Genomic DNA, 13,792 nt, shown 5'->3' with positions numbered 1-13,792 from the left:
TGGTTGCTGTCTTTTTCAGTGGGCTGAACTCCTTCGCTGTCGGCAGTGCCGCAGCGCTTCATGTGGCAGTTATTTTTGGCGGGCCGAGCTCCTTCGCTGTCGGCTGAGCTGCAGTGTATGCCAAGGCAGTCATTTTCGGTGGGACCGAAGTGCCTGGGTTGTCGGACATAGATGGGTTCGCTGTTCTTTTTTTTTCTGCATTAAAAAAAAAAAAGAAACTGTACCATATCGATGACGCGGTTTTTGGTCTTGGGGAGTGTTTCTTTGCACTTTGCCTGGGGTTTCCGGTGCGTGCTTGTGTTCGGTGCCCAGCTTGTTAGATACGGCAGAGTGTGGCATGGACACTTTCACTTGGTGTTTGCCTGCCCTGTTCAGATGCCCTGTTCTCCGGTTCGGCCCACGGCGCATCGCGGCTGAGTGCCATCAGATTTGGAGTTTTCCAGTACATAAGAACATAAGCAATGTCTCTGCTGGGTCAGATCTGAGGTCCATCGTGCCCAGCAGTCTGCTCACGCGGCGGCCCAACAGGTCCAGGACCTGTGCAGTAATCCTCTCTCTATACCCCTCTATCCCCTTTTCCAGCAGGAAATTGTCCAATCCTTTCTTAAGCCCCAGTACCGTATTCTGCCCTATTACGTTGTCTGGAAGCACATTCCAGGTGTCCACCACACGTTGGGTAAAGAAGAACTTCCTAGCATTCGTTTTGAATCTGTCCCCTTTCAACTTTTCCGAGTGCCCTCTTGTTCTTTTATTTTGCGAAAGTTTGAAGAATCTGCCCCTCTCCACTCTCTCTATGCCCTTCATGATCTTGTAAGCCTCTATCATATCCCCTCTGAGTCTCCTCTTCTCCAGGGAAAAGAGACCCAGCTTCTCCAATTTCTCAGCGTATGAAAGGTTTTCCATACCTTTTATCAGATGTGTCGCTCTCCTCTAAACCCTCTCGAGTAATGCCATATCCTTCTTAAGGTACAGCGACCAATATTGGACGCAGTACTCCAGATGCGGGTGCACCATCGCCCGATACAACGGCATGATAACTTCTTTCGTTCTGGTTGTAATACCCTTCTTGATTATACCTAGCATTCTATTTGCTTTCTTAGCGGCTGCTGCGCGCTGTGCCGTCGGCTTCATTGTCATGTCCACCATTACCCCCAAGTCCCTTTCTTGGGTACTCTTGTTCAATAATATCCCTCCCATCGTATAGTTGTACCTCAAGTTTCGGATTCCCACATGTAATACTTTACATTTCTTAACGTTGAACTTCATCTGCCATCTCATCGCCCATTCCCCTAGTTTGTTCAAGTCCCTGTGCAATTCTTCGCAGTCCTCTTTAGTCTGAGCTCCATTAAATAGTTTGGTGTCATCTGTAAATTTTATTATCTCGCATTGCGTCCCTGTTTCTAGATCATTTATGAAGATATTAAATAGCAGCGGCCCCAGCACCGAGCCCTGCGGGACACCACTCGTGACCCTCCTCCAGTCCGAGTAGTGGCCCTTCACTCCTACCCTCTGTTTCCTATCCTCCAACCAGTTTCTGATCCATCTATGTACGTCTCCTTCCACCCTATGGTTCTTCAGTTTCCGGAGTAGACGTTCATGGGGCACCTTGTTAAAGGCTTTTTGGAAATCTAGATATATGAAGTCTATGGGATCTCCTTTGTCCATCCGTTTGTTAATCCCTTCGAAGAAGTGCAATAAGTTCGTTAGACACGATTTCCCCTTGCAGAAACCATGTTGGTTGGTTATCAGAAGTTTGTTTCTTTCAAAATGTTCATCGATGTTTTCTTTTATCAGTGCTTCCGCCATTTTCCTCGGAACCGAGGTCAGGCTCACCAGCCTGTAGTTTCCTGGGTCACCTCTTGATCCCTTTTTAAAGATGGGCGTAATGTTAGCTATCTTCCAATCCTCCGGAACCACGCCTGTTTTCAGGGCTAAGTTGCAAATTTGCTGCAGTAGTTCCGCTATCTCCTCCTTTAATTCCTTCAGAACCCTTGGATGTATGCCGTCCGGACCTGGGGATTTGCCAGTTTTTAGTTTTTCTATCTGCCTGTGCACATCCTCAAGGCTCACTTCCATGGATGTTAATTTTTCATGTTGACTTCCATTGAAGAATTGCTCAGGTTCCGGTATGTTGGATGTGTCTTCATTTGTAAATATAGACGAAAAGAACATGTTAAGCCTTTCCGCCACTACTTTCTCCTCTTTCACCACTTCCTTCCTGTCTCCGTCGTCAAGCAGTCCCACCTCCTCCCTAGCCGGCTGCTTCCCTGGCTAGCCTCTCTTCATACACTCTTTTGGCTTTTCGAACCACACAGTGACATTCTTTTTGATACTTCCTGCACTCTTTCCAGTTCCCCTCAGTTTTGTCCTTTTTCCATTTCCTGAATGAATTTTTCGTATTGCCTATCGCTTCCTTCACTATTTTGATTATCCACGCCGGGTCTTTTGTTCGACTCTCTTTGCACCCCTTTCTGAATCTGGGGATATATAGATTTTGCGCCTTGCTCACCTCGCTTTATGCGGGTTTCTCCTTGTCTCTCTCGATTTCGGGGCTTTGCCTTCTGGGATGTTTTGTTCTCTGGATCTCTGCTTATCGCTGCGGGTGGTTGGTAACACTATCGCTAAATCTTTCCTGGTAGTTTCCTTGGGATTTTCTGCGTTGCGGCTGAGTATAGGGGGGCGCGTGGTTGCTGGATGGCGCTTCTCCTATTCCTGTGACAGCCAGCAGACTAGTAGCCAGCATTCAGGTCTCACACACCTTCCTTAATTCAAGGTTCACGCAGCAATTTAAGATACCGTTTCCATCCTCTCAAAGAGTACATTGGAAGAGGATGTTTAACTCCACTTTCAAGTTCCTTGGACCACATATCTGGAACAGTCTACCTGCCCATTTGCAATGATTACCCATGCATTGCCTGTTCAGGAAAAGATTAAAGACATCTCTTCCCCCAGTAAACTCAACTCTTCCCAGTCCTCTTCATCCCACAGACTGCCATCCTTAAAATGACATGACAATATTGAACTCTCCTATCAATAACGCTGTGTCACAAATGTAACTCAACTTGCTGTAAGCCGCAATGATTCCATGTTGATATTTGCGGGATAAAACAACAACAACAACTTTATTTTTATATACTGCAATACCACAAACAGTTCAGAGTGGTTTACAGAGGAAGAGACTGTATATAGGCAGCGATATTACAGAAACCTTTTTTTTTTTTTCAAAATTTTTATTCATTTTCAAAATTATATAAAGTTTAAGTACATATTCAATCAGATAATCAATGCAAATTTCACTTACATTCTATCTTTGGTTAATTACATAACTTCTTACCCCACCCCCTTCCATCCCTCCCAACCACATAACTAATAATCATATAAATACACATCAATACCACAATCCCCACCCTACCCTTTTAAACTGATATATTTAAGGGAAACGTATCCAGTTACTCTGTACAATATCTTGTCAATGGTTTCCACACATCCTGAAACTTCTTAAAATATCCTCTTTGCAATGCAATGAATCTTTCCATTTTATAAATGTGACATAAAGAATTCCACCAAAAGGTGTAATTCAATCTCCTCCAATCCTTCCAATTGTATGTAATTTGCTGAATGGCAACACCAGTCATTATTAGCAGTAATTTATTATTATTTGCAGAAATTAGACTTTTTGCTCTCATTTCCATATCAAATATCACAGTATCATAGGATAATGCCACTGGGTTATCTAATAAATTATTAATTTGGTCCCAAATTGATTTCCAAAAATTCATAATATATGGGCAATGAAACAATAAATGATCTAAAGTTCCTGCTTCCAAATTACATTACATTACATTACATTAGGGATTTCTATTCCGCCTGTGCCTTGCGGTTCTAGGCGGATTACAATATAGAAAATATCTGGGACATTCCAGTAGAGTTACATTTCAGGATAAGAGTATGTTACAGGAGCAGTAATGAGTTATGATACTACAATTTCACAGAAGATAATACTTATTACAGAAGATATTACATATAATAGAAGATAATGCATTTTACAGAGGTAATACATGTCAACTCGATCGGTTAAATCGGGTGTAGTGTAGAAGAAATTACAGTACAGTCTAGATCACAGATAAAAAGATGATATAGGTGGGTATTTCCGAAGTTGTTGATTGGGAGCTCATTGAATGGTGGTTAGAGTGATGGGAGATATTTTTTGAACAGTAATGTTTTTATTTCTTTGCGGAACTCTTTTATGTCTGTTGTTTTGGTCAGTAATTTTGAGATGTCAGAGTCTATTTTAGCTGCCTGTGTCCCCAGGAGGTTGTCGTAAAGTTTCTTTCGACGAGTACCGTTGAGTGGAGGGTAGGTGAAAAGGTTCTGTGTTCTTCTTCTTGGTGGGAGGTAGTGGTGAAAACGGTTATTTAGGTAACTGGGTGCCATGCCGTGGGTTACTTTGAAAATGAGACAGTGTTCTTGCTTTTATTGGTAGCCAGTGGGATTCAAGGTATGTATTGGTAATGTGGTCGTGTTTGCTGAGTGAGTATATGAGTCTGAGGGCTGTGTTCTGGATGGACTGCAGTTTTTTTATCGTGTTGGTCGGGCAAGGTAAGTAGAGGCTGTTGCCTCTACAATACTTAGCACAAGGGATTGGACAATGATCCTGAATTGTTCTTTGTTGAAGAATTTTCTGATTTTTCTTAGATTTCGCATTGTGAAGAATGCTTTTTGGGTGATTTTTTGGATTTGTGTTTGCATTGTGCAGTGTCTGTCTAGATGTATACCTAGGATTTTGAGGGCGCTCTGTATAGGGTACTTGATTGAGTTTACTTCCAGTTCTGTTAGGGATGGTTTTTTGTCCTTCTCTAGTAGTAAGAATTTAGTTTTGCCAACATCTATTAGACAAAGAACTATCTAATTTTTGTAACCTAACGGGGGTCCATAACGCTCTATGTAACAGAAAGAAACAAGTTTGTCTCATAGATGCTGACACCGTACATTTCATCCTCCAAGACCAAATTCGTGGCCATTGAGATGCAGTAATTTCATGCTTAATCTCAATGCTCCAAATATCTCTTAAACCATTTTTTAATTTCTTTTTATTAAATCCGCCTAACACTTTATACCACTGGGCGGCCTGGTGACCCAAGAAGTCTGTCTGAAAACACAGAAATTCCAAACTGTGATGTTTATTAAGGTTTTTCCAATCAGGGAACCCTGCCTGAATGGCATGCTTCAGTTGCATCCATCTAAAATTTTCTGATTTATTAAGACCAAATTTGTTTTGCAACTGTGAAAATTCAAGCATGGTACCATTAGAAATAACGTCATCCAATATTCGTATTCCTGCTATCATCCAATGCTTCCAGACTAGTCTCTCCCCGCCAATTTGGATCTTGGAGTTAACCCATATAGACTGTTTTGTAGATTTATGAATTGGAATAGATGCTAAATTGCTTACATATTGCAACGTTTTCCATGTGTCTACTAGTATGATATTATCTTTACTGTAACTAGGCATTTTGATACTGAGTACCTGGCATAAATGCAACGGAGACATGAGTTGCCATTCTACCCATAACCAATCAGGGAGTGTTTCCATGAATCCTGGGAGGACCCAATACATACCATGGCGCAAAATATAGGCTTGATGATACCTATAAAAATTTGGAAAATTTACCCCTCCCTCTGAAATTAGTCTTTGTAAGGATACCAGAGCCACTCTAGGAGTTTTACCCAGCCAAATAAATTTTAAAAGAATACTATTTAATTTTTTATAAAAGGACCCTTGAAAATAAACCGGCAACATTCCCATTTGATAGCAAATCACAGGTAAAATCATCATTTTAATAGTTTGGACTCTCCCCCACCATGAAAGATGTAAAGGATTCCATTGCTCACACATCTCCGTAACCTTCTGTAATAATGATTTTTCATTTATTTTCATTGTTTCATCCAATGTATTTTTAATCCAAATACCTAAATACTTTATTCCCTCCTCCTTCCAAAGAAAGGGAAATGAATCAAACAATCCTTTTGTACAATGAACATTGAGTGGAAGAATTTCTGATTTATTCCAATTTATTTTATATCCTGAAAATTTTCCAAAATTCTCAGTTCAAGTAAGCAAGGAATGGTTTTCTCAGGATTTCTCAAATAGAGCAATATATCATCCGCATAAGCCGAGATCTTATATTCCCGATCTTTATGAGGAATACCCTGAATCTCCTCTGTTTGCTGAATGGCTAATAACAAGGGTTCCAAAACAATATCAAAAAGCAAAGGAGATAAGGGACAACCTTGTGTAACCCCCCTTTGCAATTTAAAACCTTCTGAAAAATTATTATTAATATATAATTTAGCAATGGGGGAGCTATACAATGCTTGAACCATTGTATAAAACCTGAGCCAATACCGAACCACTCCATCGTTTGATACATAAAAGTCCATTCAACACGATCAAAAGCCTTTTCTGCATCAAGTGATACAGAAAAAACTGGATCTATTAAAGCCTTGGATAAATTCAACATATGTAATGCAAGCCTAGTGTTGTTAGAAGAATGTCTTTGAGCAACGAATCCTGTTTGGTGCATACCAATAATGAAAGGGAGAGCTTTAGCCAAACGTATAGCCAAAATCTTAGCTAAAATTTTCCCATCAACATTAATTAACGAAATAGGCCTGTAATTTGACACCAGTGTGGGATCTTTATTTGGCTTTGGCAAAACTATAGTTAATGATTCAGCCATGGTACCCATAATACAACCTTTATTAAGTTGAGTCTGATACAAATTTAATAAAAATGGCAACAGGGTAATTTGAAATGATTTATAAAACTCCACAGAATAACCATCTCCACCTGGAGCGGATCCAAATCTAAGGGACTTCAGTGCTGCTTGCAATTCGTTTAATGATATTGGCTTATCTAAACTTTCTTTTACTTGCTCAGGAATTTTCGGTCCCTTAATTCAGTGTTTTTCAACCGCTGTTCCGCGGCACACTAGTGTGCCGCGAGATGTTGCCTGGTGTGCCGTACGGTGCAGACACTGATTAGGCCTCAGGCCGGGTCCCGCACGCGCTCCCATGAGACTCCCCCGGTCCCCGCTGCTGTTCAGTTTCGATCTTCTGCTCTGACGCAACCGGAAACAGGAAGTTGCAGCAGAGCAGAAGATTGAACACTGAGCGGCCGCGCGTGCGCGGCTCTTTGGGAAAGCGTGCATGTCGCCGAAAAACAAAACCTACAAACTAAGGTGAGGCGAAGGGAGAGAGCTGGCTAAACAGTAGGATCGATTGGGCAGGCGAGTGGTGGCTGCGGGGACCGTGCGATCGCTCGTGTTCCCGGCTCAAATTGGAAGGAGGGAGTGAAAGGCAAAGGATTCTGGGCCAAGGGGATGAAGACGGAAAGAAAAACCCACAGCAGGAAAGAAAGGGAAGGACAGGCAGGTGAGCCAGATGCTAGAAGCAGGGTGGGGGGGGGGAAGAAAGAGGGAAAAAAGCTAGATGGGGTTGGAAAGAAGAGACACACTGGTATGGAAGAGGAAGATAGGGGAAATCTGGACACAGGAAGGTAACAGAAAGAGGGGAAATTATGTGCATGGGGCATAGGGACAGAGACATAAAGGGGACATGCCATGGGGATGGTATATGGACACGGGGGGGGGGGCAATGACAGATACATAGGGGAGATATTAGAAATGGAGAAAATAGGAGCACAGAAGCGAGATGGTTTGTGGGGATGGGACAGGGACCGAGCTCGCAGGCTCCAGTGGCTTGCACAAATTACATTGTAACGTGCCATGAAAATAAGAGGGAGGAAGGTAGATAGATAAGCCACGTGAGAGGAGCTGAAGGGTAGTAGAAAGGAACAGATGGTAAAGGAGGGAGGGAAGGGTGGTGGTGGAAAGGAATAGGACAGACATTGAAGGAGGGTGGAGAGGAACAGACCCCGAAGGGAGATGTGGAAGACAGAGTGGGAAGAAGACAGATGCCAGACTATGGGGGAGCGGAGGGAAGAAGATGGGTGCTAGACCAATTGGGGGGGGGGGTGAAGGGAGAGGCACAGTAACAGCAAATGGAAGACGTAGAGAGAAGACACACAGTGGATGGAAGGAATTGAATGAGAAGATGTGGAAAGCAGAAACCAGACAACAAAGGTAGAAAAAAAAATTATATTTATTTATTTATTTTTTGCTTTAGGATAAAATAGTATATTAGTTGTGTTGATAAAAATTTATAAACAAAGCCCTGCCAGCTGAACATCTCTTTCTCTAGTTCAGCAGCAGGAACTTTGATTTATAAGAAAGGAATAAGCTAAATATTACAGTACTAAGGCTTATATGGATGCAGCGGGGACGGTGACGGGGCGGTGAATGGGATGGCAGTGGCGGTGACGGGGCGGTGAAAGGGATGGCGGTGACGGGGCGGTGAAGGGAACAGCTGTTGACGAAGAGCTACGTGTGTGTCTTTCTTCGATTCCAGCCAGAATATCAGCTTTGTGTTCAGCCAAACAGGCCCAGGTTTTGCACTGAATAAAGTATTTTATAATTTTTCACTATTCTGTTTACTTAATATTTCATAATAAAGTAATTATAAAATACTTTCTTTGTGTTTATTTGATTCCTATTCAAGAGAATTACTTTATATATAGTCAATATAGGCACAGAGTTAAATTTTTTAACATTTTCTAATGGTGGTGTGCCTCGTGATTTTTTTCATGAAACAAGTGTGCCTTTGCCCAAAAAAGGTTGAAAAACACTGCCTTAATTAACTTTAAGAATCTCAAACCATCCTTTTCTTTATCTAAATAAGTCTCAGAAGAATATAAATTTTTATAAAAATTTAAAAATTGTTTTAAAATCATTCCAGTTTGAGAATAAGAATTCCCCTTTCATCTTTAATCATTACTATCTTTGTTTTCCGTTTTTTTGCTTTTAGATAATTTGCTAACATTCTTCCCGCCTTATTTGAATTTCCATAATACACTGCTTGTTGAGAGAATAAATCTTTTCTAATCAACTTAGAGGAAATTTCATTATATTTCCCTTTCGCTTTCATGAGATCTTGTAATACAGAATGTTCCCATTTCTCAATTAATTTTGACTCTAATATCTTTATTTCCTGTTCCAAATTATAAAATTGTTTTTTAATTTGTTTTTTAAGATATGCCGATAAAGAAATAATTTGGCCTCTCATAGTTGCCTTAAAAGCATCCCATAATGTTTCTATAGAGATATCTTTCGTATTATTAATTTGAAAATATTCATTTATTTTCACTTGCATTTCCTCAATAAAATTTGGCTCCACCAGCAGTGTATTATCAAATCTCCAGATTGGTCTATTATCCTCCTTATCAATTATCTTTATTTTAATCCACACCCCACCATGATCAGACAAAATAATTGGATCTATGGAGGCTTGTGTTACTTGTTGAACTAATGTACTTGAAACAAATATATAATCAATCCTTGAAAAAGACTTATGAACATGGGAACAAAATGAAAATTTCTGATCATTAAAATGAAAAATTCACCATATATCTTTCAGATCACAGTTTTGTATCAAATTATCTAGCCCTAATGATTTCATTACTCTACTAGGTTTTTTTTATCCATAATAGGATCTACAACAGCATTGAAATCCCCAGCCACAACTAGATTAGAAGCAGCCAGTGGTAATAATATTTGTTGTAAAGATTTAAAATATTCAAATTGATTAGAATTAGGTGCGTATATATTGAAAAGCGCCATGGAAATATTTCCCAGAACCATTTCCACATGCACCCACCTTCCCAATGGGTCAGCAGTGATTAGGTTAAAATTTGCATTACATCTTTTATTTACCAGTATTGCAACACCTGCTTTCTTCTTGACAGCTGGGGCATAAAAAACTTGCTTAATCCAACCACCTTTTAGCTTTTGAGACTCTACTGCTGACAGATGAGTCTCTTGAATGAAACATATATCAACACCTTGATCTTTCAAGAATAAAAGTGTTTTCTTCTTCTTAATTGGATGGTTTAAACCGTTGACATTTAGTGAAAGTATTTTAAGTTCCATTTAAATATTTATCACTGTCATAAATCTTTCCCAACATAAATTTCAAATTATTATAATATTCCCTTTTTCTGAACATTTCCCTTAATTTATCATTACACAATTCCCTTCCCTCTCTTAAAATTTTATAAAATCTATTCATAATACACAAAAAACCCTCCCCTATTCCCACCCTTATCCCTCCCCCATGCATATTGCGATAACTTGAAGTCATAAGAACAACCCAGCAAACCCACTCTCCTCACCCATAAGCATTTTGTATTACTATTTCTTCTTTTAAAATATCTCTTATTCCAACCACACATTTTAAAAGACTATATAATCTCATTAAATATCTCCCAACCATATATCATATTCTACTGCGTATCTCTACCTCATATAACTGAATAATTTAATATTTAAAACTCAGTGACAAAAAGCATAAAAAGCTGTAACATATCTTTTATCAATACTGATTCTTCCCCTTTTTAATTTTTATATATATTGTAATCTTGCCCAATACACTCTATTTTGAATATATTATATACCATTTAAACTATTATAGCATACAATCTTCATCTCTCCAGTCTTTCAAAACAAATCATAGCTTTTAGCACAGAGTCACTTTTTGAATCATATGAACAAACCAAGGACTGTTCCATTCTCAAATATTGAGTCATGAAAATTCTCATTCCTTAGGTTTCAGTCAGAATTCCAAACCAGTAAGTGGGATATATCAAGTTGTACTCTTCTGTTACACTGTACAGCCCAGAAAGTGTTAATCAATTAATATCCATCTTTTAGTATCCAATTTCCACACACTTTGAGCAATGTTTGAAGATAATTTCAGTGAGCTTTACATTAAACAGTTTCATTTTCCATTTTATTTTTCCAGCTTTCATTCATATGAGTCTTAAATTGTAGTTTTTTTGTTTTTTTTAAGTCATTTAAACGTTCCACATTTGAACTCACTGAGTATTATAAAGGCAAAGTCATAGTACAGAAGCGAGGGAGCGGATCAGTGTCCAAATCATCACCATGCGCTGTAGTCTCCCCCCCCCAAAAAACTGAATAACAAGTCCCGTTCTGTTCAGACCTTGTGCTGAGACGCAAACAGTTTACCTCACTGCCTTCATTCCAGTCCACTTCATTCCAGTCCACTTCATTCATTCAGCGTCCCTGCTCTTCCGCTTTGATTATAATATTTAGTCAGACCTGCGCCCAGCTCTCCACTGTTGTTTCTCCTCTTCAGACCTGCTCTACCCCTCCTTTCTTGACAACGATGCAACCGGAAGTACAACTCCCCAATGACGGTCCACAGAACACTGGCCTCTAACAGCACTCAAATCTTATTTCCAAGCATTAAAAATCACGTAAGTAGCAGGAGACCAAACAATGTTCCAGATCTCTAATGTAAAATTCCGATTCTTAGAACCCTCTTCTGATTCAGTTGGGGAGGCGAAGTGCTCCAAAGATCTGATGCTGAATCTCTTATCTTAGATATCCTGAGCTTTCCCTCTGAAACAACATCTTTAGCACTAGGAAAGTTCCTGGATATTTATCTGAGACTATAATCTTGAGGCCTCACTTACAACGCCACCCCCTCTCCCTCTTAGAATTCTTTTGACGTTGGGTTCATAAGAATGACAAAATTCTCTGTTTCCATCTGCTTTTCCCATTCTGTATTAGAATCTATTTCAAGTTATTTTGAAACTGTTCTATTCATTCCAATACAGTTAATCCTTCAGTTTCAGCAGCCATCTTGTAACCAATTAATGTATATGAAAAAAAAATTTTTTATAATTCATTTAGTTTCAAACTTTCATGCACACTATTCAAGGAAAATTTAAAATTCCCTACCCATTACCTAACATTTTATTTCTCTATCATAAATAATTTTTAGTTCATAGGTACTTCTTGTGATGATAAAAACTCTTTAAGTTTCCCTGGATCCTCAAATTGATAAAATTTTTCTTTATAAGTGACTCTCATTAGCGCAGGGTAATAAAGTCCATACTTAGCACCCATTTCTTTCAATGGTTGCCTATATTGTAAAAACTGCTTCCTAATTTGAACAGTCTCCTTTGCAAAATCTTGAAAGAATATAAGCTTGGAATCTTTATATGACACATCTTTTATTTCTTTTGCTGCTTTCAAAATCTCCAATACATGTTGGAATCTAACTACTTTAAAAATAACAGTTCTTGGCTTATCTTTATCTTGATTTTTCCTCACACCAATTCTATGTGCTTTTTCAATAGCTAATGATCCTTTTATTTTAAGTGGAAGAATTTTTGGTATTATTTCTTCTAAAAATCCAATCATGTCTTTCCCCTCAATTCCTTCCTTTAAACCAACTATTCTTAAATTTTGATTTCTAGATTTATTCTCCATGTCAATTATTCTTTTATTTAATTCGAATAGTTTATTATGATCTTCTTTATTACTTTGTTGAACATGTTCAATTTTTTCAATTCTATTTTCCAACTTTTCCATTTTGCTAGTTAATATATCAAATTTGCTGTTCATCATGTTCAACTCTTGTTTCATTTCTATCATATTCATATTAACTTTCCTTATTTCCTCCAATACCTCAATTAAGTCCAGGGCATCCATAGGAAGAGGAATTTCACTGGAAGACTGCAGATCCTCCTTTAGTCTTTTGGTTTTTCCTGTTGATTTAGCGTGAGATTCTGGTATCTTTTGTTTATTCGAGGACATTCCTGCTATTTTGAATTAAATTGAAGAAATATCTGTTAATTAAAACAAATAAATATTGCTTATGAGAGGGAGCTCAGCAGTTAACCAGCCATCCTCTTAGGCTCCAAGTTCCGGAATCCTCCAGAAAACTTTTAAAATTACATTAGCATGTTAAGGTTAATCAAATTTGTCTGGAAGTGTTTTAGAAATACATCAAGGCAGAAGTGTGGTCAGAGAAATTTATCAAATAGATAAGTTTTGATTGACTTCCTAAAAGTTTGATAAGAAAGTGCATTTGAAATAAAGTTGGTTAAACATTTATTCCATTTGCCTACTTGGAATGATAAGTGTTCTGTCAAGGAATCTCTTATAGATACAGCCCTTCAAGGATGGAAAAGGGAACAAGTAAGCACTACTTGTACAAGTTGTGCCTGGGGATTAGAAGTGATGAGACCGATTGGGGATGAACCTGTTATGGTTTTGAAGCAAAGGCAAGCAAACTTAAAGGTGACAGAGTTTACAATTTGCTAGACTTACTATACAATCTTTACTGCCTAGTTGATATATACAGAATAATATACATTTCTTGTGTTTTAATCATATGGCAATAGACAGGGGATTAGGTAAAGAGGTAGATTTTTATTGCTTTCCTAAAGTTCATGAGCCCTTTGAGGGATGAAATAGGATTAGGATCATTGTCTAGCACTTTGTAATTGAAGGGTGCGACCTAGGAGTGTTTAGAGGCATATCTCATCCTGGGAGCGGAGTGGTCTGTTTGTTACATGTGAAGGGAGTTTGGTTGTCATATAGTTTGGCACCATATTATGCAAGGATTTGTACACTAGCATCAAGCCCTTAAAGACACATCATTTGGTTATGGGTAGCCAGTGGGCTGATGATAAAGCCTGGGAGACAGGATCATGGGTGTGAAGGTTCTTTAGGAGTATGATTGCTGCATTTTGTACACATTGGAGACGGTCTTTGCTGCGATTCCATTGAATAGTGCATTGCAGTAGTCCATGCGGGAGAGGATGAGTTTCTTATTTTTGGGGGGAGTTGTTGTATGTAGT

The 13,792-nt window shown here is 38.9% G+C and overlaps 1 protein-coding gene across 2 annotated transcripts in view; it reads left to right on the top strand.

The window, feature by feature from the left end:
- RBM10 (RNA binding motif protein 10) overlaps window positions 1–13,792 on the top strand; it is a 116,705-nt gene that overhangs the window by 68,419 nt on the left and 34,494 nt on the right. The gene's annotated exons all lie outside the window — the stretch shown is intronic.

This window comes from Geotrypetes seraphini, chromosome 8 (genome assembly GCF_902459505.1).
Source record: "Geotrypetes seraphini chromosome 8, aGeoSer1.1, whole genome shotgun sequence".
Taxonomy (NCBI): Eukaryota; Metazoa; Chordata; class Amphibia; order Gymnophiona; family Dermophiidae; genus Geotrypetes; species Geotrypetes seraphini.
Note: the sequence above shows the minus strand (reverse complement) of the source record. Positions and strands in the feature narration are given on the sequence as shown.